At 34.9% G+C, this 23,093-nt stretch overlaps 1 protein-coding gene across 5 annotated transcripts in view; it reads right to left on the bottom strand.

Annotated features, from left to right (window-relative positions):
- The window catches only part of PALLD (palladin, cytoskeletal associated protein), a 409,438-nt gene extending 390,991 nt beyond the window's left edge, over positions 1-18,447 (bottom strand). For all 5 annotated transcript variants that reach the window (XM_072795914.1, XM_072795912.1, XM_072795913.1 and 2 more), the window contains exon 1: positions 18,249-18,447. The gene's annotated coding sequence lies outside the window, so the exon portion shown is untranslated. The remainder of the gene's footprint in view (positions 1-18,248) is intronic.
- Between the last annotated feature and the right edge of the window lie 4,646 nt (positions 18,448-23,093).

Genomic DNA, 23,093 nt, shown 5'->3' with positions numbered 1-23,093 from the left:
ATGAGGAAGCTTAAAGTAAACTTCTGAATGATGAAACACTTTTTAGTTCATTTTTTAAAATAAGGAGTGTTTGCTGGAGGCAAATTTAATCACCTGCTTATTAACTTGTATTTTGGTTTTAAAGAGGCGTCATCTGACAGGATCCAGTTGTGAGGATTAGGTATAGCTTAAAAACTGCTTGCACAGTGAAAAAGAAAATAATAGCTCTATAGGTTGTGTTTAATTTGCAATCCAGTTATTGCTGCTAGAACATGCACATGGGCTAGGGAAAATGCTCATTCAACGTGGATGAACAAGGGAGGTTTCCAGGTGGCCCAAACTCACTGGAAAATCATGCTTCAGAGATTTTCATGTCAGTCAACACCCCACAATTAAAAGGTTGTAATCAAAAGAAATACAACGGCAAACATCTCCTTTATTTCCCTGAGATTTTATGTTTTATTTCAAATAGCACTTTTGGTAATTCTATGCTGGTGTAATAGACACAGAAAATGAGATAGAGTAAAAAGAACTAATTAGGTGTCTTTAATGAGTAAAGAGGTGAGATAAATGCCAAAAACATTAAGGAGTTTCAATTTAGCAGGTAGAATAGAAAGATTTTGAAATTTTGAGGGATAAAGCATTTTCCTACATCTTTAAATCTTCTCTGCCCCCTGACTCTATGCTCTTAAGGAATTTGAATTGCTTGGAAATTGTTTTCTTTTTATTTTTATCTTTCATATATTCTGCATCCATTATTAATAATTCAGCTTAAAACTCTGATAAGCCACAGCCATTTTCTAATTTCTTGGAATTTGTGTAAGTCTAGCTTCTTCCCCATGGGAGACATGGCTCTTTGTTGGCCCTGTGTGTTTTATCATTACATTGACAAGAAATCAATTGAATGATCATTTATTTATCACTTAATATGCTCCAGGGAAGCTTCAAGGAGGGCAAAGATGAGCCAGGCATAGTTTCCCTCCTTTAATGATTTTATAATCTAATAGATGGGATTAGAGGGATAGGACAAGAGTGAGAAATAAATACATGGAGAAACATGGTAATTGCTATTAAAGTAGTTTAAATATCTTGTAGTAAGATATCGAAGATGGTGGGAGAGAACATATTTACAAATTTGGCCATGTCATTCTTTTAATATTTGTTTTCCAATGGTACTTTCCCAGTGGAGAAGAGAAGGTCCAAAACATGATATGCAGGTTATCTATGTGCCTCTGGACAGCCTGCCCTGAAGAAGACTCCAACCTAAACCAACTCCATCTTCACTCTGACACATGCTACCACCATGCCTTACTGGCCTATTTGCCATTCCTTGAACATTCCATGTTCTCTCCCATCTTCATACTGTTCCTTTTACCCTTCCTTGCTGTTTTTCTGTTTCAAACTCCAGTTTATCCTTAAAAACTTAATTCCACTTTCTTTTGGTGATTTCTGGTTCCCCAGTCAGTATAATTCTCTTTCTTCCAAACATGACACTCTGCACAGTATTTTATTATAACATTCATCTTACTGAATTACTAATATGAGTTAGACAACTCATACTCCATTAGACTGTGAACACTTTGAAAGAGGATATGTAACTGACCGTCTTTGAATGGCTAATGCTCAGCACAATGTCTGAGTCATGGCAGATGATGGAGAGAAACTAAGAAATACTTGGTACTTGAAATGTGGATTGAACCCTAAAAAAGATTTGATGGGAGACAGAGCCATACAAAGACACAAGGTAGAAATGTTTCATTCCCCCCTTGCTCTCAGCCATCCAGATCTCACTGCAGCATTTCTCTAGGACTTGCTGTCCTTAGTGAAGCATTGTTCTGCTCTTTACATGCTGTTTCATCTGTCTTACCAATAGTTACTCATCCCCTGAGCTCTGTTTTCTAGTAAGAACTTGATAAGGAATCAGTACTATATATTAATAGCTGTCAATGTAAAAATACAAAATACATGCTCATTTCCCTAATACAAGACAGTAGTAGGTCTGACACAGCATTAATAAAAACCTTATCTATAAAGACATTGATTTTTATGTTTCTCAATACTTGCCAAGAAACTTTCTCATGAAAAAATTCAGAACCAGAAAAACATTTTTGTTTTTTGGCATTCCACTAGACAATTCTGTAACCTTTGATGATACTCTTTGGCATGGATGCTAGCTAGCAAGCTCAGAGTTAAATTTTGAATCATAGAAATACAAATGTTTTTACTCCCCTCTCCTATTTTTTTTTTCTCACTTTCTTTGTTTACTTATTTAGTCAGCATATTTTTGTTGAGTGCCTACTGTGTTAGGCTCTTCTTTTACAGGCTGGGGACACAGTTGTAAGACAGAATTCTCTGTCCTAAGGAGTTAACATTCTAAAGGAGAAAAGGCAAAAGTAGGAAATTGATATAATGTCAGGTTCTAAATTTCTTATGCTTGGTTTGATCTTAATCGTTTAATTGATTTTGGGCAATTGCATTGTGCCTTTGTTGTATACAGTCTCAAGTTATCTTTGAAAGTTGTTAAAGTACAAATGAAACAAAACAAAAACACTAAATATAATAAAATGCATATTTATGTGTTAATATTGGTGTTTGCAGACCATGGCTGTTTTAGGAGGCATGCTGTTGGTGGGAGGGTGGTAACAGTCGCCAGAGGATACTCTCAGGCTAGTGGTGCTTTATGTGCTCTCAAATTGTACCATGCAGGCAGCTGCGGGTATCCTCATGGTGCTCTGGAGGCAAATTTTTCCAGGTGAACTTTGACATTTATGTATGATGCCAAACTTAAGCAAATATTTGGTGAATCAAGGCTTGGGAAGATCAGCAAATACTGTGAGACATTATAGATTTCCTTCCACCTTGAACTTCAGTAGACAGCTCATCAACATCTGGACTTTCCCAAGCAAATATTGCTTTCGATTGTAAACTTCCATGGTCACCTATTTTGTTTAATTCCTGTGGCATATTTCATTCATTCTAAGGACTTTTATGCCACGTAATTTATAGATTATTTCTAAATAATTTTATGTTTGGGGGATCCCTGGGTGGTGCAGTGGTTTGGCGCCTGCCTTTGGCCCAGGGCGCGATCCTGGAGACCCGGGATTGAATCCCACATCGGGCTCCCGGTGCATGGAGCCTGCTTCTCCCTCTGCCTGTGTCTCTGCCTCTCTCTCTTTCTCTCTCTGTGTGACTATCATAAAAAAAAAAAAAAAAAAAAATTATAAATAAATAAATAAATAAATAAATAATTTTATGGTTTACAACTTTTCTTTAAGTTAATATCCTGTTGGACTCATGATCTACTATGAAATATAGAACATGTATGTAAGTTTTCATTGAACTTTTAAAATTTTCTATGTATATTGCACATTCTACACAAGCTATTTTTTCATCTTTAATTGTCTTGGAATTACTATCCTTGTATTTGGGAAAATATTTATTTTTGAGTGCCTGAATATAAATATAAATATATATGATTCAACACATATGAATGTATAAATAACAGAAAAGAGAAAAAAAGACAAATTTAGAAATTATGAATGACATTTATTTTTAGAGTTGCTGACTTTTGGGAATAATTATGTGAAAACCAGATCTATGATAACTGAGATAACCTTCTATGTTATCAGCAAAAAATTCTTGTGGGACATCCCCTGCATGATCCTTATGAGGCAAGGCACTATAGGCTGTTGACAAAGACTTCCCTGACTAGGGAGGGGGAGGTCAAGGTATATGCATGAGAAACAGCAGAGCCTTAATAGAAAGAATTCAATTGCAAACAATAAAAGCTAGCCTTCTCTGAGAATTTCCTACATAACAGCTTCTGAGTGTTGCATGTTCCCTGCTTTCATATAATAAACTATTTGATCCACAGAATAATTGATGGGGCAATCATTATTTTTCTTTTTGTTATTTCTGTCCCCAAAACTTCAGCATAAATGATTCAATTATTTGGCTAAAGTTGAACTATCAGGAAACGGCAGATTTGGAGTTCAAACCTGCATATAACCACAAAATTTTCTTTTCCCATTGGAGATATTATGGGTGTTTAATTTAGATAAGGGGAGAATTTTTGCAATCTGTTCATGCGATACCTTGTAGAGACATTGACAAGCTAATTTTGAAAGAAAAAGTGTTTGATGCTAGAAAATGGCTGACAGGTACTAAGGATCACTCAGTATCCCATGCCACATGGGCCAGGTACTTATTTACTTACTTACTTAATTTATTTATTGAAAGGGAGAGAGAGAAAGAGTGTGATATCATGACCTGAGCTAAAATCAAGAGTCAGATGCTTAACTCAACAGTCACCCAGGTGCCTAGATGTAGTAACATTTCAATAAGCATTTTAAAATGCATATGTTGTAGTTAGGAATAAATACATGAAAAATGTAAGAATATGCACCAAACTATGTTGATTACCTTGTCGTAGAACTTGGGCAGAAATAAGGTTGAGGGGTGGGACATGTCTGAAAAATTTTTGTTTATTTCACATTCTTTGAAAAAAAGACCCAGTTAAATTATAAGTGATCTTACAATTTAAATTAAGCATTTTAATTTGTTTATTTTCATATTTAAACAATTTCTAAAAAAGTAATAAAAACTTGGTACAAAGATTCAAAATGAAAAATATTTCAAAATAAAATCTACCCTATGAAAACAAAAGTTGAAAAAGACTTAAAACTTTTTATTGTTGTTGCTTGGGAATCAGGCAATTCCTAGACCAAATTTCTTCCTTTCATTTTTATTTTTAAAACTTTCATTTATTTATTTTAAATTTCCAGCATAATTAACATATGGTGTTTTATTAGTTTCAGGTATACAATATAGTGATTCAAGAATTCTGTACTTTCTATCACTTCTCGGCCTTTTGGCTAAGGGAAGGGAAGAATTTTGTACTTTCTCAATGCTCATCACAATAAGTGTACTCTTTTTTTTTTTTTTTAAAGATTTTATTTATTCATGAGACACACACACACACAGAGGCAGAGACACAGGCAGAGGGAGAAGCAGGCTCCATGCAGGGAGCCCGATGTGGGACTGGATCCCTGGTCTCCAGGATCACGCCCTGCGCTGAAGGCAGCGCTAAACTGCTGAGCCACCCGGGCTGCCCAATAAGTGTACTCTTAATCTCCATCACTTATTTCACTCATCCCCCCACCCACCTCCCTTCTGGGAACCATCAGTTTGTTCCCTATACTTAAGAGTCTTTTTTTTTTTTTTTTGAAAAACTACAAAAACAACCACAAAACCAGTAACAAAATGGCAATAAAGATCTATTAATATTACTTTGAATATAAATGGACTAAATGCTCCAGTCAAAAGACACAGAGTGATAAAATGATGAAAACCAAGACCCATTTATATGCTGCCTATAAGAGACTCATTTCAGACCTAAAAACACTTGCAGATTGAAAGTGAAGAGATGGAGAAACCTTTATCATGCAAATGAATGTCAAAAGAAAGCCAGAGTAGCAACACTTATATCAGGCAAAACAGACTTTAAAACACAGGCTGTAAAAAGAGGCAAAGAAGGACACTACATAATAGTAACGAGGACAATTCCACAAGGAGGTAAAAATTGTAAACATTTATGCACCCATCATGGGAGCACCCAAATAGATAAAACTGCTAATAACAAACATAAAGGAATTAATCAATAGTAATACAGATAGTAGGGGACTTTAACCCCTCACTTTACATTGATGGACAGGTCATCCAAACAGAAAATCAGCAAGGAAACGGTAGCTTTGAATGACACACTAGAACAGATAGATTTAACAAATGTATTCAGCACATTCCATCCTAAAAGAGCAGAGTACACATTCAAGTGCACATGGAACCTTTTCTAGAATAAATCACATATTAGGCCATAAAGCAACTCACAACAGATACAAAAAATTAAAGTCTTATTGTGCATCTTTTCTGACCACAATGCCATGAAACTAGAAAACAACTCCCCTCACACACACACACACACACACACACAATCTGGAAAGACCACAAATCCATGGAGGTTATACATAACATGCTACTAAACAATGAATGAGTCAATCAAGAAATAAAAGAAGAAATAAAAATGTACATGGAGACAATTGAAAATGAAAACACAATCATTCAAAATCCTTGGGATGCAGCAAAAATGGTTCTAAGAGGGAGTTTTATAGCAATACCAGTCTACCAAGAAGCAAGAAAAATCTCAAACAACATAACCTTACACTTGAAGGCACTAAAAAAGGAACAACAACAAAAACCTCCCAAAACCAGAAGAAAGAAGGAAATAAAGATTAGAGCAGAAATAAATGATATAGAAACTTAAAAAACAAACAAAAAAACAAAAAACACCGATAGAACAGATTGATGAAATTAGGAGCTATTTTTTTAAGACAACAAAGTTGATAAAACAAAGAATGTTTTGTCTATATGGATCTGGAAGGATGCTGCTTGGAAAATCTGAACAGGACAGTTCCATGTTTCTATAGCAACCACATTTAACTAATTTCCGTTAGTTGAATAAGAGGTATAATGTTTGTGGAGGGGACATTTATGGTGCTTTGAATTGTGTGGAAACTATGCATTTTCTGTTCAAATGCTATTTTAATTTATTACGTTTAGGAAAAAAATCAATTGATTTCAATAATTCATCCGCTTCAAGATTCAAATTGAGTAATATAATACCATCTTGAATTTTAGCTGAAGAACTCTATGAGCATGTATGTTTTTGCTGTAAAAATGTAGTTACTGTATGGCACTCAAGTACTATGTTAAATGATCCACTAACATTTTTGCTTGGCCCATGATTAGTGGAATGTATGTTACTGGGTAGGGTGAACTACAATTAAAAAAAAAAAAAGTCAGACTCATCAAAAAATGTTTTAAAAAAGAGAGAAAGAACTCAAACAAAAATGTTCTTGCTTCTCTCTCTCTCTCTTTTTTTTTTTTTTTAAGAGAGAGAAAGAGCAAGAGCCAGGGGAGGGTCAGAGGAAGAGAGAGAAGTAGATTACCCACTGAATGGGGAGCCTGCCATGGGGTTCAATCCCAGGACCCCAGGATCATGACCTGAGCTGAAGGCAGATGCTTAACTGACTGAGCCACCTAGGTGACCCACTTCTCTTTTTCTTTGTTTTACATCTTAAATCACACATATGAATTCAATCATATGGTGTTTGTCTATCTCTCACCAAGTTTCACTTGGCATTATATCCTCTAGATCTATTCATGTTGTTGTGAATGGCAAGATTTCATTACTTTTTTATAGCTGAGTAATAGTCCATTGTATATATGTACCACATCTTCTTTATCTATTCATGTATGGATGGACACTTGGTTTGCTTCCATAACTTGGCTATTATAAATAATGCTACAATAAACATTGGGGTGAATATATCTTTTTGAAGTGTTCTTGTTTTCTTTGGATAAATACCTAATAGTGGAATTACTGGATCATATGGCAATTCTATTTGTAATTCTTTGAGGGACCTCTGTACTGTTTTCCACAGTAAGTGCACCAGTTTGCATTCCCACCAATAATGCATGAGGGTTCCCTTTTCTCTACATCTTCACCGACACTTCTTGTTTACTGTGTTTTTTATTTTAGCTATTCTGACAGGTGTGAAGTGATATCTCATTTTAGTTTTGATTTGTATTCTCCTGATGATTAGTGATGTTGAGCATCTTTTCATGTTTGTTGGCTCTCTGTAAGTCTTCTTTGGAAAAATATCCATTCATGTCCTCTGATCATTTTTGAATTGTTTTGAATTTGTTTTTTGGTTCTGAGTTATATAAGTTCTTTATACATTTTGGATATTAACCTCCTTATCAGATATATCATTTGCAAGTATCTTCTCCCATTTGGTGAGTTATCTTTTTGTTTTGTTGAGGATTTCCTTTCCCTTTTCCTTGCAAAAGCCTTTTATTTTGGTATTGTCCCAATAGCTTAATTTTGTTTTTATTTCCCTTGCCAAAGGAAACATATCTAGAAAAATATTTCTATGGCTGGCATCAAAGAGATTACTCCTTATGTTTTCTTTTAGGAATTTTATAATTTCATGTCTCACATTTTACTATTTGGCATAAAGTTATCCAGTTTTCCCAAAACTATTTGTTGAAGAGACTTTTTCCCATTATATACTATTGCCTCTTTTGTTTTTTGTTTTTTAAAGATTTTATTTATTTATTCATTCATGGGAGACAGAGAGAGAGAGGCAGAGACACAGGCAGAGGGAGAAGCAGGCTCCAGGCAGGGAGCCTGACATGGGACTGGATCCCCGGTCCCCAGGATCACGTCCTGAGCTGAAGGTGGCGCTAAACCGCTGAGCCACTGGGGCTACCCCTATTGCCTCTTTTGCTGTGGATTAATTGACTATATAATTGTGGGATTATTTTCAGGCTCTCTTTTCTGTTCTATTGATCTACCTATTTTTGTGCCAGTATCATACTGTTTTGATAATTACAGCTTTGTAGTATAACTTGAAATCTGAGATTTGGATACCTCCAGTTTTCTTCTTTTTCAAGATTGCTTTGGCTATTTGGGATCTTTTGTGGCTCTATACAAATTTCAGGATTATTGGTTCTAATTCTGTGAAAACTGCTGTTGGTATTTTGGTAGGGATTGCAATAAATCTGTAGATTGCTTTTGGGTAGTATAGATATTTTCACATTTGTACTCCTGGGGATCCCTGGGTGGCTCAGAGGTTTAGTGCCTGCCTTCAGCCCAGGACATGATCCTGGAGTCCTGGAATTGAGTCCTGCATGGAGCCTGCTTCTCCCTCTGCCTGTGTCTCTGCCTCTCTCTCTTTGTGTCTCTCATGAATAAATAAGTACAATCTTTAAACACACACACACACACACACACACACACACACAACATTTGTACTCCCAATCCATGAGCATGGAATATTTTACCATTTGTGTCATCTTCAATTTCTTTCATCAGTGTTTTATAGTGTTCAGACTACAGGTCTTTGACTTCCTTGGTTAAGTTTATTCCTACGCATTTTATTATTTTTGGTGCAATTGTAAATGGAATTGTTTTCTTAATTTGTCTTCCTGCTATTTCATTAGTAGTGTAGAGAAATGCAGCAGATTACTGTATATTGATTTTATATCCTGTTACCTTACTGAATTTATGTATCAGTTCTAGTAGTTTTTTGGTTGAATCTTTTAGGTTTTCTATGTATGTATCATGTCCTTGGCAAATAGGGAAAGTTTTACTTCTTCCTTATCAATTTGGGTGCCTTTTATTTCTTTTTGTTGTCTGATTGCTGTGGCTAGGACTTCTAGGACTATGTTAAATAAAAGTGGTGAGAAAGGATCCTTGTCTTGTTCCTGATCCTAGAGGAAAAGTTCCCAGTTTTCCATCATTGAATATCAGGATGTTAACTATGCATTTTTCATATATGGCCTTTATTATGTTGAGATATATTCCCTCTACGCTCACTTTTTTGAGGGTTTTTATCATGAATGGATGCTGTGTTTTGTAAAATACTTTTTTGCATCTATTGAGATGATCATGTGTTTTTTTTCTTTCTCTTGTTAACATGATGTATCATGTTGATTGATTTATGAATACTGAATCACCCTTGTACCCCTGGAATAAATCCCACTTGATTGTGATAAATGTTTTTTTAAAAATGTATTGTCAAATATAATTTGCTAATATTTTATTGAAGATTTTTATGTCTAGTTCATTAGAAATGTTGGTCTCTAATTTTCTTTTTTTATAGTGTCTTTATCTGCTTTTGGCATCAGGGTAATGCTGGCCTCATAAAATGAATTTGGAAGCTTTCCTTCCTCTTCTGTTTTTTGAAATAGTTTGAGAAGAATAGGTATTAACTATTCTTTTTTAAAAAAGATTTATTTATTTATTTTAGAGAGAAAGAGAGAGTATGTGAATGGGGGAAGGGCAGAGAGATGGAGAAAGAATTCTCAAGCAGACTCCCTGCTGAGTATGGGACATGAGGCTCCATCTCCTGACCCTGAGATCATGATCTGAGCCCAAATCAAGAGCCAGATGCTTAATCAACTGGGCCACCCAGGTGCTCTGGTATTAACTATTCTTTGTGTTTGGTAGAATTCACTTGTGAAGCCATTTGGTCTCGGATTTTTATTTGTTGGGAATTTTTTCATTACTGATTCCATTTAATTGCTATTAATAGGTCTGTTCAAATTTTCTATTCTTCCTGGAGGTTTTCTATTTCTTTGGGAGGTTATATGTTTCTAGGAATTTCTCCATTTCATCTAGGTTGTCCAATTTGTTGACATATAATTTTTCATAACATTCTCTTATGATTATATTTCTCTGGTGCTGGTTTTTATTTCACCTATTTCATTTCTGATTTTATTTGAGTCCTCTTGCTGTTTCTCTCTCTCTCTCTTTTGATGAATATAGCTAAATGCTTACCAATTTTGTTGATCTTTTCAAAGAAACAGCTCCTCGTTTTACTAATCTGTTCTAGTGTTTTTTAGTCTCTATTTCATTTATTCCTACTTTAATCTTTATTATTTCCTTTTTTACTGGCTGTGGGTTTTGTTTGTTCTTTTTCTACTAGCCAAACTATGGTTAGGTTATTTGAGATTTTTCTTGCTTCTTGAGGTAGGTTCTAAGAGGGAACTATATTGCTATATATGAACATATATATGCAACATCTATATATTATATACATCTATATATTATATATTCCCTCTTAGAACAGCTTTTGCTGCATCCCAAAGATTTTAGACCATTGTGTTTTCATTTTATCTCCATGTATTCTTTTTATTTCCTCTTTGGTTTCTTGGTTAGCCTATTCCCCATTCATTGTTTAGTAGCATGTTATATAACCTCCATGTATTTGTGGTTTTTCCAGATTTTTTTTTTGTAGTTGTTTTCTAGTCTCATAGTGTTATGATCAGAAGAGATGCATGATATGATTTCAGTCTTTTTTTATTTTGTTGAGACTTGTTTTGTGGCCTATATGGGTTCTATTCTGTTGACTATTTCATGTGTACTTGAAAAGAATGTGTGTTCCTCTGTTTTTGAATGGAATGTTCTGAGTATATATGTTAGCTCCATCCAGTTCAATGTGTCATTCAAACCACTGTTTCTTTGTTGGTTTTCTGTCTGGATGATTTACCTTTGATGTAAGTGGGGTGTTAGGGTTCCCTACTATTGCTCTATTACTATCGATTTCTCCCTTTGTGTGTGTTAATGGTTGTTTTACATATTTGGGTGCTCCCATGTTGGGTGCACAAATATTTATAATTGTCATATTTTCTGCTGGATATTCCCTTTATGATTATGTTGTCCTTTTTGTGTTTTGTTAAAGTCTGTATTTTAAAGTCTATTTTGTCTGATATAAGTGTTTCACTCCAGCTTTCTCTTTGCTTCCATTTGCATGATAAATATTTTTCCATGCCTTCACTTTCAATCTGTGTGTGTCCTTTAGGTCTGAAATGACTCTCTGATAGGCAGCATGTAGTTAGGTCTTGCCTTTTTATTTATTCAGTCATGCTATGTCTTTTGATTAGAGCATTTAGTCCATTTGCATTCACAGTTATTATTGATAATTTCTTCCTTTTATTAAAATAATCTTCTAGGCCAATGACGAAGCCACTTCATGCATGAGGATCCCTACCAAGCAAATTGAAACTTAGATAATTTGTGACTTGTAAATGCTCTTTTGACCAGAAACACAATCAATCCCCAAATGCCAAGCAACTCCAGGCTCTATCTGTATTTTCTTGCTCTTTGTTCCTCCAAACAAGGATGACTAAGTGGCCCTTGCCAATAAGATATTTTCTATTTTTCTCTTCCTTGTTCTTCATTTTTTTTTCTATAAAAAGCTTCCTGCTTTCCACCCCATTTGCAATTCTCCAAAAGAAAGCTATGCACTTAATGAAATTTCAAATAAAATTTGTTTTTATCACCTAAATTATTTAGTTTAATAATTTTTTAACAGTTGTTAGTGACAAAGATGGAATCTGAATGTGACAGGTAATGACCTATAGAGATGCTGCATAGTTAAGATGCCTTCTGAACCCTTTGAATTTTCTGTTCCTTTCATTGTTATGAGGGCTATAGGTAAGTCACTGTCACATTTGAATTCTCTACTTCTTTGTGTTCAGCTCTCTGATCCAAACAAACTTTATTTTAGAAAAGTTTATTTAAAAATGTATACACACATACACACACACAGAAAAAGTGTATATAAACAAACAAATCCAAGAAAGATTCTGGGAGTCTTGTAAGGGCTCTGGAATAGTCATATTGGGAGTCTCATTTGGAGGTACTCATTAGGAGACTCACAAAGCCTGAGGTGAGTCCACAGCATAAATTACTGGGGTTCTTGGGAAAATAAGAAGAAATTCAGACTTTTTAGACCATCAAAACCAACATCTAAGTAAGCACTTAGAAATTTTTAAGTAAAAGTAGTTAGGGTATCTGCCATTATAAAGATACCTTGTGAAATGAATAATAGATCTAATGCTAATGGGAAACTTGGAAGTCAAAGCCACAAAATTGGCGGGCAGGGATAGAGCACTTAAAAGCTCTTATCAGCACATATTACTTAATTCTAAGACTCCCAAGCTGGGAAGTTGATCATAGAGCAAGTTAGTTTGATACTAGTTCACCCACCAACCTCAAAATTTCTGTGAAATGAGGCACATTGAAAACACCACAAAACCTCCAATCCAGTGGCACATCCCTCTTAGGTTTTAATTTGGCTCTGAGAAAACCAAGGCTTAGCTAAAGAAACAGGATTCTCAAGATTCAAAGAATTGAGCATATCACATTTTGGCACACCCGCTTATTTAATGTCTAAGAACTATGGTGCTGGTAACTGTAGATATCTTAAAAAAAAAAAAAAAAAGGCAAAATATTACTAAAACCTAGGATTACAATGGCCATTATGGGGAACATTCCAATTAGACAAGATCATTCATTTAAGAAGTGTCCTTGAAAAAAAAAAAAAAAAAAGAAGTGTCCTTGAAGGCAAGGGTTTCCAAATCAACAAATGGAATAAGTTACGTATTTTAATTGGCATGCAGAAGTCTCCAAAATGGCTCAAGATTCTAAACAGTTTCATTGAAAGATTCATTGCAAAAGGCTAATGAAAAATTATCTTACTTAACCTGAGTACTCACCATCTACTAATCCTCTATATGAACTACTTTTCCACTCTGAAGAGACCACAAGACTGTAGGCAAAAGTTCAAGTTGCCTTGTAAGTGCAATAGCCTCAAGGCTAGAAACCTAAAACCCTTGGGCCTTTCCCATCACATTCTCATCGCAATCCTATTGCATTCTCACCATAATCACACCTTTGGTCTAGAAATTGGTCTCACTTGCAATCAACTGGGACACTGGAAATATGATTGTCCCTGAAGATTTTATCAAATTCTTTTTATTTATTTATTTATTTTTTTTTAAGATTTTATTTATTTATTCATGGAGAGAGAGAGGCAGAGACACAGGCAGAGGGAGAAGCAGGCTCCATGCAGGAAGCCCGATGTGGGACTCGATCCCAGGTCTCCAGGATCACGCCCTGGACTGAAGGCAGCGCTAAACCGCTGAGCCACCAGGGCTGCCCGGTTTTATCAAATTCTTGACACCATCTCAACACCCCCATATTTACCCTCAAAAGAGGGCTTCCATATGGGCCCCTCCCAGGGTTGATGGACTCCAGTCAACTGCTACCAGTTATCCCTTACATAGCCAAGGGGAAATTAAAACAAAAATTAATAGAAAACCTTGCAAAAAATTCTGATTGATACTGGTTTACACTTTAGATGTACTCACTCTGGAGCTCACAGAAAGGATTCTGGGAAAACTGGCAGAAGCTGGCAAAGGATGAAAATTATTCCCAGAATTCAGCTTTCCTGGATCATTAGTGCCAGTGAGAGAGGAAGGTAAAATTTCACAGTTTCTTCCTTCCAAATCCAGAACCATTGCTTATTGATTCTTTCTCTCCCAGGGACAACTATTGTCTTCCCATTTGTCTTCTGTGTTCTGAGAATTTGACTTGGCAACTGTCAGTGTAGGGGGCACCAAAAATATGGTCAGGCAGGGTTGCATTCTATTTTGCAGCAGAGGCTTTACTGACTGGGTCCACTGTCTTGGGTCCATGAGGTTGTTCAATACTACCAGGAATATTTGCTGTTTGTCCCAGCTGAAACCCAAGAAGATATTTGGAAGGATTTTTTTAAAGTAGTGCTTTGGTCAAAAGTTGGCCAAATTAAAAGTTGATATTCAGAGCCTGATAAGAAGTTTTTCAAAGGCTTTTTCTCCTAAGATAAGTAAAACTAGGCACTAGGGAAGAACAACATTGTAAAGACAAAATCGCTGTAAACCCAGAACACAAGAAACTTCCGATTTTTATCTTAAAGATCTCACTGATTAAAAAAAAAAAGATCTCACTGATATAAAGAAGCAAACTGAGGACAATGTAGGTGGATCAGTGCCTTGATATATTCAGATTGCAGCCCAATTCTCTGAGGAATTAAAAATAGATGTACTACCAACTGAGGGCAACTTGTACAACTGGTCTTACAAATTGAGTCTTTAGTGCTCGCTTCGGCAGCACATATACTAAAAACAAATTGAGTCTTTACAAGAACAGAAAAAGCCCACTTATCCTTCTTACCAATCCCCAAACCTCCCATTTATCTCAAAAGCCTTGTTTGTCTGATCTTCTCTAGGAACTGAGGCCATCTTTTTGAAATGCAAAATTCAGGGAGGTAATTCTTATCAGAAAGGAAAAACAAACAAACAAGACAGGGAAGGAGGCAAATAATCTTAAGAGTTTTCTCCACAATTAGTAAAACATTTCAGCCTTTCAGCAGGTAACCTTAGCTTACTCCATCTTCTAGAAACACGATTTGGATCCAAATTGTTCTTTTATAAACTAGTGAGTTTTGCATTATTGTACCTATCTCATAGCTACAATTTTAAAATAAAAGCTATTAAGAGCTCTGTTGGCATATGTCTCTGTGTTTATGTGTGTAGTACATAGTATCTTGCAGATTAAATTTTTACCTCAACATAGTATTGCCAAAATTAATTTGTAAAGAGCTCTATTTAACTGGGTTAAAGGCAATCATTGATATAAATCAAGTATATTCTCAGAAATACAGAAACCAACTCAAATGTTTTTTCAAGTTCACATGATTGAGGATAATCTTCAGAAAAAAAAAAGCTAGTTTAAATTTGTTGGTTTAATTAGGACAGGAATGTCTTTAGGATTATCAGCATTAAATGTAATGGGACACAACTTTTATTTCACTTAGATTTACAAAAAGTCAAATAATCTCATGTTTACCTGTGTTACATAATTTGAAAGCAAGAAAGATAATGTGATGATAAAGTGGGTGCCTGGGTGGCTCAGTGGTTGAGCGTCTGCCTTAGGCTCAAGGCGTGATCCTGGGGTCACGGGATCCAGTCCCACATCGGGCTCCCCTCAGGAAGCCTGCTTCTCCCTCTGCCTGTGTCTCTGCCTCTCTCTGTGTCTTCAATAAATAAATAAAATATTTTTTAAAAATGATGATTAGCTATTCAATGTCTCATGAAATTTTCATGAATAAACATAATTATCAAGTAAATTGAATACATAAAAGTTCATAAATGAATTTTAAACAGTAATTATGCTTTATGATATGTCTACTTAAAAATAGTTTTGAAAGGGGTGCTGGGTGGCTCAGTCAGTTAGGCATCTGACTTGATTTTGGCTCAGGTCATGATCTCAAGATTGTGAGATTGAGCCTCCTGTTTCAGGCTAGCACTGTATGTGGAGCCTGCTTAAGATTCTCTCTCTCCCTTTCCCCACCACCGCCTCTAAAACATTTTTTAAAAAATTTCCAAAATATTTTTTGTAACTTAAAACCTTAAAATTACACTGAGATAAATTAAATGATGAATATGCATTGAGTATATCATTTCCAAATAAGATAAAGTACTGAAACATTAATAACTGAATATAGGTTTATCCACTTTTGGCATCCTTTTATAGTGGAACTAAAAATATTTGGGTCTATTAGTAAACATGTTTTGTGCCACAATGAAAAATTTACTATGAGGAAGAATATACTTCTAGAAATTATACATGTATTTATAGGGCAGCCCCAGTGGCGCAGCAGTTTAGCCCCGCCTGCAGCCTAGGGCATGATCCTGGAGACCCTGGATCCAGTTCCACGTCAGGCTCTCTGCATGGTGCCTGCTTCTCCCTCTGCCTGTGTCTCTGCCTCTCTCTCTCTCTGTGTGTGTCTCTATGAATAAATAAATAAATAATCTTTAAAAATTAAAAAAAAATAAAATGTATTTATAAATTTGCCAACTCACAGAATGCTAGTGTGATAGTCCACAATTATGTACTTCTTAGTTTTTGCTAGAAATTAAGGAGTCTAAGGGTTAAGAATTCTAATTAGCATGTGTCATTAAGACCACTAGAAATATTAAGGGATCCATTTCTATGCAAGGAAAGTAGTATGAGTATTTGGTAAGAAAAAGTATGAAGTATACAAATTGTTAAGGAAAAAAATAATTTTGTCCTAAAATAAAACAACTAACTGATTGTTTTCAAAAGAAAAAAGAAAAAAAGGGAATGAATATAAAAAATTGCAGAAGTTTTGTGAAAAAGGAATCTTGGAAAAGAAATTTTATGTGTAGTCAAGCTGGCTTAGGTTGGAATGGATTTACTTGTGTTTTTTTAAAAATGAGTTTTAATATCAAAAGTATGCAGGTTAAAAATTAGTTACCAAATTTGTTTCTCTATTCTCCAATATAACAGTTACAAATTATAGTCAGTTACTTCACTCAATATTTGTTTTCTTTGCTAGAATTTAGCTAGGACATAGCCGTTAACTCCAGATAGCTAAAATTCCTGACTGTAACTCAGTTATCTCAATCCCTTTTGATATCCTCCACACATATTATTAATAACGAAGTGGAGTTCCTTGTTTTGTCCTTACACATTTCAGTTGGTATATCTTCAGGAATACATCATATTTTTTGAAACTTGACTAGTGTTTTCCCTCTACACTTTTTTCAATGAACTAAAGAAATTAAAGTGATTGTCATTGTCCAGTATAATCTAGATACATACTGTATTACAAAGTATGCTACAGGACCCCTTCAATATTCAGTTTTAGCAATAAAACAGAGAGAAGCTCAGATGGAACTGACATAGAGCCCTTAAAATACAGACCCTCATCCATATTAGACACTAGAATGGGAGACAACTAATCTGTATTCTAGGAATATGTAATCAAAAAAAATAAATAAATAAAAATAAAATAAAATAAAATAAAAATAAAAATAAAAATAATAAAAAAAAGGAATATGTAATCACATATTTACAGAGCATTTATTGGCCAAGTAAATCTTTTACCTTGTCTATTGTTACTAATAATTTGTCAAATAGACTCGATTTTTAAAATCTGAATAATCGAGATGAGCATTCAAGTTCTTTGAGAAAAAATACTGGAAAGGATATTTATTTTGTAATTTCTGCACATACATGATCAAACAGATTTTGCATAGTATTGTTAGGCAATGGGCTTGATATGTGGTCATTGTATTCATACTAGAAGGTGATTAGTATTTTTAGTAAATGTTAAAAAAGTAATATGACCCTCAAACCATTCTGTATCAACCTCATATATTGGATTCAAGACAATTTCATGTGTAACTTAAAACAACATGATATAAAATCATACTGTGATGTTTAAATTTGCCTGTAGTTTTCCCTTAGGAAGCTTTATCTTTTTTATAAATAAACATGTAAACTTTATGCATAGATATAATTTCCTATGTCTGCAATTACTATATAAACTGATTTTAAAAATCTGTTGGAAGTATAGTTAAAAACTTAAAATGTTACTAAAACCTACAGTACACAACTGTAAGCCATCAGTATTTACCTTAAGTATGGGCAAAGTTCAAATTAACTGTATTCATGTTTTCTGTGAAACATAACACATATATAATCAAACAATCTTGACAAATGTTGCTTCCATAACTACACTTCATTCTTCAGGGACTGATAGCACCAATTTAGCTTATTTAAGATTATAAGAGAAAATTCAGTTATTTGACAGTGGGGATAGAAATAAAGGTAAATCTTATGTATTATCTTCTTTTGGAAAGAGTACAAAATTCCCATTTCTCTCCAAATTAAAGAAAAATCAAGGCATTGTCTAAATAGTATTATAATTTCAGGGAAACTTTATATTTTTAGCTTAAAACAAGTTGAAAAAATGTTGCCCTAATAGTATATTAAGAAATATCTTACAAACCTTTTCAATCCTTGGTTATTTTGAAGACTCTGAAAAGGTGATGGGTTTCAAATGAGCATTTCTTCTTCTCTGGGAGAGTGGAGGTTGGTCTTGCCTATTCATTAAAGACGGCTTGGTCCTTGGTCACTTTGAAGCAACTGTGGCCTCGGACTTACATCTGTCCTCTTACTCCACTCAACTATATTTGGTAACTGAACTCATGTTTCAGCAGACTGCCACGATCAGGAATTCCAGCAGTGGGCTGGGAAGCAGTCCTAGGTCTGAGGGCTGGGTTCTTAGAAATTAAACGGACTTAGTGTAGAAAGAACTATATTTATAGATCTAATAAACATAGGATTTACACATATCCCTCTACACTCTGACCTTGTGGCTTAAAACCAACACCTGCCCTTTTAACATATTCTTAATCAATTAAAAGTACAGTATGTGATTCCAAGTAGAAAAAGTGACACTAATAAGAAATGCTCTTCTTATAATCTTCTGCTCTGTGCATTTAGCTTTTAGTCATATGGTAGATTATCCTAAAATAGTAAATCCAGTTAACTATTTAAAAATTTGGGCACCTGTCAAATTGAATGGAGAGTCATACTGTTCTCTTACTTCAAGTTGTTAATTAAAAGTTATTATAAGACTATGATGTGTATTAAATACATAGTCCGTAGAGGATTAAGTAGGTATAAACACACAGGGACCGAATCTTACAAACTTTGCAACACTGAGTTCTAAGCTCAATGCATGTTATGAGCATCCAACAAATACTTTAAATAAATGCTGAATGACTATTGTCCAGGACAAGTATGAATCTTCTTACAGTTACAATAAAATGTTTCACTACCATTTTATTGCTTATTCTATAGCATTTCATTGTAACATATTCTATTATTTTGAACTTCTAAATAATGAATAGAGCTAACAAGAAAAGAAAGCATTTCTTTTAGCAGAGCAAAATCTAAGGGGAAAAATAATCACAAAACCTCCCAGTTAATTTGGAAATGAAGGTCTGAGTCTCCCTTTGTTTAAATAATACCATCATAGTGATCCAAAAAAGAAGTTTTTGCTCTTGTACTTTTCTTTCTAGGCAAAACTGGTTCTTTATAAATGGTTCTTGCAACTGGTTACTTTTGTTGGCTATTTCAGTCATTACACTTATTCATAAGTGTTTTTAAAAATTTATATTTATAGGGAAAAACCCTGACTGATGAATTTGTCTTTTTATTAAAACCCCATAAGATAATAGTAAAAATCCAAAAGGACAGAAATTGGTAGAGAAGACAGAAGATACTGGAAATAGACAAAATTGTTGGCAAATAATTAACATAAAAATGAGTGATCTAACTCTAACTACATTAGAAAACTTAAATGTCTGCAGAAGGCATGCCTATGAGAAGCAATGATTAGCCCCAAAAAGTCCCAGAAAGGCTCAGGAATTGTAGGCACCAGGCCCCTCCTTGAAAATAACTTTTCATTGGCAATTCTGGATATTTCTGGAATGACATAGGAGCTGAAAATAGGTAATTGGTTCGAAGAATCCCCCAAAAGCATAGGCCCTGTTGTCTCATATCTGCTTCAAGCAGCCAGATGACCCCTTCCCATGTCTTGAGAAGAGAGGAGGTATGTTCTCTGGGAAATTTAAAACACATGATCTCCAGTCTCGGGAACACGAAATACAGATGAAAAGGATGAGGCACTGGAAGGAGTTTCTAGGGGTTCAGTTAGAGAAGGGACAGAGGCTTCAACTGTATCTATGCATATTTCTAAAAAATAGCAGTGATGGGAATAGGAAAAAATGGTAACATTTGATACATCTTAGTGTGCATATCATTTACATTAATATCTGTACTTTTGTGTTTAGTGAAAAATTAAACAAAAATCTCTGTTGTGTCCTAAGGCTAACTAAATATAGAGATTATAGGGATCAAAATATTGTAACCTTTTCATGATATTACCGTAGTTATGGAAAGAACTGCTGAAATTAACTAGGCAAGTTGTTAAAAATAATATATGTACAATGAAAATATAATGCTATTATTAAGATAAATGGATACTAGACATATAACTAACTCACCCTTGATCTCAATGTTTTTAAGATTTCAATATTGTATTAATAGTAAATGGTGCAGGGCAGCCCCGGTGGCGCAGCGGTTTAGTGCCGCCTGTAGCCTAGGGCGTGATCCTGGAGACACTGGATCGAGTCTCCCTCTGCCTGTGTCTCTGCCTCTCTCTATCTCTCTCTGTGTCTCTATGAATAAATAAATAAGTAATTAAAAAAATAGTAAACTGTGCAGGAGCAACCAAATGTATGTTTTCTCTACACCAGAATGTATCTAGCATTGTAACTTTTATATATTCCAGGTTAATTTTACAATCCCACCTAAACTGTATGCTAAGAACAGGCATATTCATGCTAGTATTTTTCTTTTACTGAAAGATCATGTATCTGAAAGTTGCTAAGACAATTGATTTTAAAAGTTCTCATCACAAGAAAAAAAATTTTAACTGTGTATAGTGATGTTAACTAGATTTATTATGGCAATCATTTCACAAGGTATACATATATCAAATCATTATCTTGTACCTCTAGAACTGATATATGTCAATTATATCTCAATAAAAAACCCCAGAAAGATAAATATTCTTTAAGTTCCTAAAAAGAGAAAGGATGCGCATGCAATACATTAGATGCTCACTGCACAGAACAAAAATTATGAGTTACAAATGACTCATTCTTTTTGTTCTTGTGGAGTAAATAAATAAAAATAAATAAAAGAAAATATAAGTTTCCCCTTCCTTTTTCCAGAAGTATAGCCAAATTTTATTATATTTAGTGTTCCTTTGTCATAGGAAACTTTTTATAGGCATAAAAAGTTAAAAGTTGTAGGTGTAAAATCTCTCAAGGTGATATTGATTTATATGTATTCTTAAAACAAACCTGTTGGATTACCTGCAAGGAAATGGGGGCTGGTGCTTCTAGTAAAAGATGCTGGTTCCAGCCTGAGAGAGACTTGGGTTCTCAGACCCTTGGACAGAATGGTGGTGCATTCTGTGATTGGCTGTAATGCTCATGCAGGATGGGACAAGCACCCATTCAGCACTATTGATAGCAGGGACTGAGTGAAGACACCTGGGCACTGAGCATTAAGCATCATGGCTTCACGGGCTACCCTGAAAGAGGTAGATGTCTCTACTTTTTAATGGGGGCTAGAACAATAAATCTCACGACGAATCTCCGCGGTGAGCATGTTGGCCTATTGACCAGAAGGAGACCTCTCCCATATGTCCCTAGATTGCCTGGCTCCTAAGTCCTTCTCTAACACCAGAGAAGTGATGGAGTCATAAGAACGAAAAGCAAAGTTGCCTCCAAGTCGGATAGGATTTTATTTAAAATGGTACAGAAATGTGTCCCTTCTTGTATATCATGTGGAGTGTAGCAAACCATGCTTGTTTTAAAAATATTGTAAGAATCTGAAAACCAAACCTTTCTTTTCCTTAGAAAAAACTCTTGGCAAAGACTCTTAAGTTATTATGACAAGGTTTAAGTAATAATATGGATGAGATTAGTGTATAAACAGTAACACAGTTTCTTATGCACTTTTATTATTTACCCCAAGAGCCTATTTCTATGTAAACCAAGTTTAGGAAGACAGGTCAGTGGCCCCTTCGGTGGGTTTCAGTTCAGCTTTCCAATGATTACTTTTTTTCTTGTAAAAATTCCTGCTTTTTTGAAATACTTCCTTTGAAGTGCATCTTCCATCTACTTTTTAAAAAATTAAGCCTTTGGATCTAGTTGGGCTCTTGATTCTCTTCACTCCAAGTGCTGCCATCATTATGGGTGATGTCAATATCTATTTACTCCACAAGTGGCAAATTGATTCTTTGACTTGCTGATCTCTCATGATCTTCAGCTCTACTTATAGATGGCATAAATGGATCTGCTCCATTTCTCAAATCATGTATTGGTTATCTACTGTTTTATAACAAATTGTTGAAAAGTTTGTGTCTTTAAACAATAAACATTTGTTGTTTGGCACAATTTCTGTGTATTAGGATCCAATAGAGTCTTGACTTGGTGATTCTGGGTCAGGGTATCAAAAGATTGCAATTGGATGTTGCCCATGTCTACTTTTGTCTGAAAGTGTGAGTGGGGCTAGAAGCTCTACTTCCAAGGTGACTCACTCATGTGCCTAGAAAGTTAATGCTGCTCTTAGCAGGAGCCCTGTGGACTTCTCCATATCATTGCTTGAGTTTCCTTGTATCATGAAAGCTGGATTCCTCTAGAGTTAATGATTCAAGAAAGAGCAATAATAAGCCACAGTATCTTTTTTGACCTTGGCTTGGAGGTCACATTCCATCTTTTCTGCAATATTTCTTGGTTACAAGTGTCAGTACTATTCAACATGGGAGGGACTTCACAGGGGTATACCAATTGGTGAGACCATTGGTGGTCACCTTGGAGGGTAACACACCTTTACTCCATTAACTATACTTGGACATGTTCCATTTTTAAAACTGTAAACTTCCATCTTCCACATCTCCCACTCAGTGACTACACTGACTTTTTCTTCTTTACGGAGACTTCCAGGCTATAGATCACTCTACTTTCATGTTATCTATTAGTCTGCCTTATAGTTTTAGGTTAATTAAGGACGTAGTGTATTTTAGTACACTGGTTTATGAGTTTCCTTTTAAAAGATGCAGATACTTATTGTTCAGACAAAAAATAGATAATCAAAACTTCTTTAATAAAAGGGTGTGAAAAGGAGTGTGCAGACTTGCTTACGCATCCTTCCTTAACCTTTTCTCTTCTGGTGGCCCTGGAAGCTCTGAAAATTCTCCAACTCCAGGAGC

The sequence above is a fragment of the Canis lupus genome, chromosome 24, assembly GCF_048164855.1.
Source record: "Canis lupus baileyi chromosome 24, mCanLup2.hap1, whole genome shotgun sequence".
Lineage (NCBI taxonomy): Eukaryota > Metazoa > Chordata > Mammalia > Carnivora > Canidae > Canis > Canis lupus.
Note: the sequence above shows the minus strand (reverse complement) of the source record. Positions and strands in the feature narration are given on the sequence as shown.